General features: G+C 64.6%; 2 protein-coding genes across 6 annotated transcripts in view; both read right to left on the bottom strand.

The window, feature by feature from the left end:
- The window catches only part of LOC127749306 (zinc finger protein 271-like), a 36,876-nt gene extending 35,307 nt beyond the window's left edge, over positions 1-1,569 (bottom strand). Inside the window, exon 1 of the mRNA XM_052266959.1 lies at positions 1,412-1,569. The gene's annotated coding sequence lies outside the window, so the exon portion shown is untranslated. The remainder of the gene's footprint in view (positions 1-1,411) is intronic.
- LOC113212024 (zinc finger protein 26-like) overlaps positions 1-3,774 on the bottom strand; it is a 66,416-nt gene extending 62,642 nt beyond the window's left edge. The window contains exon 1 of one of the 5 annotated variants that reach the window (XM_052266961.1): positions 3,194-3,774. The gene's annotated coding sequence lies outside the window, so the exon portion shown is untranslated. The remainder of the gene's footprint in view (positions 1-3,193) is intronic. The other 4 variants (XM_052266965.1, XM_052266964.1, XM_052266962.1 and 1 more) reach the window with 4 other exon arrangements.
- Between the last annotated feature and the right edge of the window lie 29 nt (positions 3,775-3,803).

Below are 3,803 nucleotides of genomic sequence, written 5' to 3'. Positions count from 1 at the left end.
CGGTGTTGGTTTTACGTCGCTCCACACGCCCCGCCTCATCGGGTTGAATGGACAAACTTTACTCACGCGCCTCGAGCACATGCGCCCACAAAAAAGGGATAAGAAATTGCTTCCCAAGCAGCCGGCTCTCTCGACGGCCGCACGGTTGCAAAGGTGACAATGCTCCTTTCCGAACTGTACGCACACATGTACCCTGTACCTAGGTGTTCAAATAAAAATCCCCACACGCCTTACAAGGGTGTGAATGTCACACACTTGTACCAACAAAGGTGTGAATGCTCCTTTGACGAACACCTACACATGTACACCTACAAGTGTACAAATTAGAATTCACACGCCTACAAGTGTGCGACACTCGCACAATGGGGGGGGGGGCGCTAATCTCACGACGAGGCCCATGGCAGTGTGCGCGCGCACGCCCTCGACGAGAGATACCAGAGGCGCCCGGCGCCCCTCCACCGCCACCGCCCCGCGCGCCTCCTTGTAAACCCAACCACCCCTAAGGTCCCGCTCCACGAGATGACACACGGTGAAAAATGGCTGTGCGCCACAACAGGGGCGGCGGCCGCCGCGCCACCCCCAGCCCTAGCAGCGGCGGCGGCAGCGGCAGCAGCAGCTGGGCATACCCTACTGCCGCAGCACTAACTGCCCTCCGAGGAGGGCGCCGGGCGGCGTTGCGTGCGGAGGGCGCGAGCCGCCCCGGCCGGCCGCCGCCACCACCGCCTCCAAGCTGGCCAGCCGGCCCAAACACGCGAGTCGGTCGCTCCCAGAGCTGCCACCGCAACAGCAATAAAGCTGTGGTCAACGCGAAAAAAATAAAAAATAAAATAAAATTACATCTTCAAGAAACGTCAACCCACCACCCGAGGGAGGGGGAGGCTAGGCGCCCACAGCCCGCAAGTAGGAAGAAGCGGCCCAGATTTTCCAAACCGATTGAAATGAAATAACACACAAAAAGAAACGTCGCTAACCAACAGGCCGCCGCCGCGCGCCTCCGCCGTCGCCGGCCGTGGAGATAGTAAAGTCGCCGCACCTCGCCCCGCCCCGCCCCGCCCGCAGATAACCTCGGCGCGGCGGCGGCGGGGCAATCCGGCAATCCCTACGACGACCCTTCCCTTCCGCACGATAAGCCCCGAGGCCCTCCCCGCTGTGGCCACGCGCTCATTGCGATACCTCCGGGGGGCATGGCACGGCAAGGGGTACAGAAAAAAAAGGGTCAACTGCCTGCGGTGAAACAAGCATCGACTGCAGGGGGGGGGGGTGAGGGGTCACCTGAAGAACGGTAGATGTTTGCGGGGAGGTGGGTGAAAACGCGTAAACAGTTCAATGTACTTATCACTCGCAATTGATATCTGCAGAAAAACACTCATCGTCTGTTTCACCCCGTAGCACAACCCCAGTGACTTCCTACCTTGGGGTGGGGACACTTGTTCTTATGCAGGTGGCCGAGGAGGTTGAGTTGAGACCCCGGACCCCGTGATGCGTGACCGCGTGCTAACCGCGCTGGCTCGAGGCGTCGCCACGACTGTCCTCGCTCCTCGCTCGGTCCGAGCCCATGCCCATAGCAGCGTCCAGCCGCGCGCGTCTGCATTCCGCCACGCTTGCACTTCCGGTGCGAAGGCACGGCGCCGTGGTGGAAATGGCGGGCGCGCGGACCGCGAGAGTAGCACGGCTGCATCACGCTGACAAGGGGTGCCCTCGCGGGGGCAGCCGGGCTGTGGGGCGACGACGGTCTGGTCTAACCAACCACCAGGGCCAGCTGGGGGGAGCAGGCAAAGAAGTAACTCCGAGCCGGCGGTGGTATTGGAAGCACGTTCCGGTCCGGGGCGGGCGGGCGGCGGGGAGCGCAGCCAGGGCCAGGAACCCCGCGGGACCAGTCCGCTGTCGACCCGCCGCCGCCCCAACGCACGGGGGGCCTTCCGCTGAATTACTTTCTTCTGTACGATAAGCAGTGCATTACCGATGCGGACCAGGTGGGTCCCGGCGGGGCTGGGCTCGGAGGGGGCGCGCGCCCCAGCGGCGGGAACCCGCCGGACCCGCTGTCTTCGCGTCCCTCTCTCTCTCTCTCCTTTATAATGGGATTCTTAAAGGGAAGGCCCACCGGACCCGCCCACGCCCACAACTCAACGTGGCAACCCTGGGTGGGGCTCCGGGTGGGACGGGGGCGTTCGGACCCGGACCCCGGCGCTGGCGGGGCGGGGCGGATCCAGCGCACCAGCTGCCGCCATACGCACACGAGAGTTCATGAGGTGGCGTATTCGTCCGCCTCCTCGCATGGCTCGGCGGGGCGCGAGCGAGTGTGGTGCGGATGTTGGTGGAGCGAGTGGGTACATATGGTTGTGATGTGACACCCGCCGATAAGCCAGTCGGAGCCGGCAGACCGACTGCCGCGCGGCCGCCGCGCCGACCACCGGCGACGAAGAGCGTGGCGACGCGCCGAGTTCCTTCACCCAGCAGCTGCCCGCCCACGGCGACCCTGCTCGACAAGGGAAGTCCCTCCCGCCCAGCCGCCACCAGCAGTCTCGGACACGGTGCGGTCAGTTCGATACGGTCACGTGACAACTGGAACGCGCCGGCCGGCCCGGCAGCGGCCGGCGGCGCCAACACCTGTCAGGTCGGCCGCGGAGCTTGTCGTCGAGTCACTCAGCTGGCCGGCGCCCCGCCCCGCCACCCCATCGGGCGGCATTGTCATCAGCCACCTCGAGTGCCAGCCCAGCCCACCCCGGGCGCCCCGGGCCCGGGCCGCCTCCACGACAGTCACATTCGAGGGTCTCCCGGAAGGTCTTTCGGAGGCCTGGGTTATATGACCATGACCAGAGCCGGTGTTGGTTTTACGTCGCTCCACACGCCCCGCCTCATCGGGTTGAATGGACAAACTTTACTCACGCGCCTCGAGCACATGCGCCCACAAAAAAAGGGATAAGAAATTGCTTCCCAAGCAGCCGGCTCTCTCGACGGCGTGGCCGGCCCAACAAAAGCAGCCTCCTCGCCGCGGTCGGGCGGGCCTGGCGGGCCTACCTGCCGCCGGGTGGGTCCGGCCCGGCCCGGGAGGGCTCCCCTTTCCAATCAAGGACCCACCAGCCTCCTCCTCCCGCTCCTCCTCCTCCTAACCTCAGTGCCCCGGCTGGACACGTCGGGCGGGACCGTTGGACGCGACTGTCACGTCGGCCACGGACACGCACGTCCGACTCACCTGTATAGATGGTGACGGACTCGGTCACCGGCAGCGGCGATGGCTGCAGAGGACCGCAACGGCGGTGGAGAGGTACTCCAGGCGGTGGCAAAAAAATCCAAATGTCCCGAGCGGGTCGGGCGGGCACACGTCCGGTCCCGGTCAAGTGTCAAGCACGACAAACGACAGGACAATCGGGCCGGCGACGACAAGCACTCCCGGCACTCAACACTCAATCACGGAAGCTAAACCGCGTTGTGTCAAAACAACGCAACAAACACACACACACCTCACACTTGTAGCAGCAGCAGCAGCGCAGACACGGCAGCGGCAACAACAACAACACTGCACAGGATGGGATCCCGACGAGGCACCGGCACTAACAACAATCGCACAATCCGAATGGCAACACTGCAGATCGCCGCTGCAGTGCCGTGGAATGTCCTCCGCGCTGGCCGCCGGGGCCTTCGGAACGAGACGCGAGAGGGCGGCGAGCGGAGCCGAAGCGAAATACACCGTCGTACACGACGCGACCGCTCCAGGCAGATGCCTATCTCCTTCTACTGGCACTGGCTGGTTAGAGCCGAGCCGAGCCGAAGCGAGTGTGGTGCCGGGGGGTGGGGTGAGGGGG

Source organism: Frankliniella occidentalis, unplaced genomic scaffold (assembly GCF_000697945.3).
Source record: "Frankliniella occidentalis isolate FOCC.00 unplaced genomic scaffold, Focc_3.1 Scaffold44, whole genome shotgun sequence".
In the NCBI taxonomy this organism is placed as follows: Eukaryota; Metazoa; Arthropoda; class Insecta; order Thysanoptera; family Thripidae; genus Frankliniella; species Frankliniella occidentalis.
The sequence above is the reverse complement of the archived record's forward strand: the minus strand, read 5'-3'. Positions and strand labels throughout refer to the sequence as shown.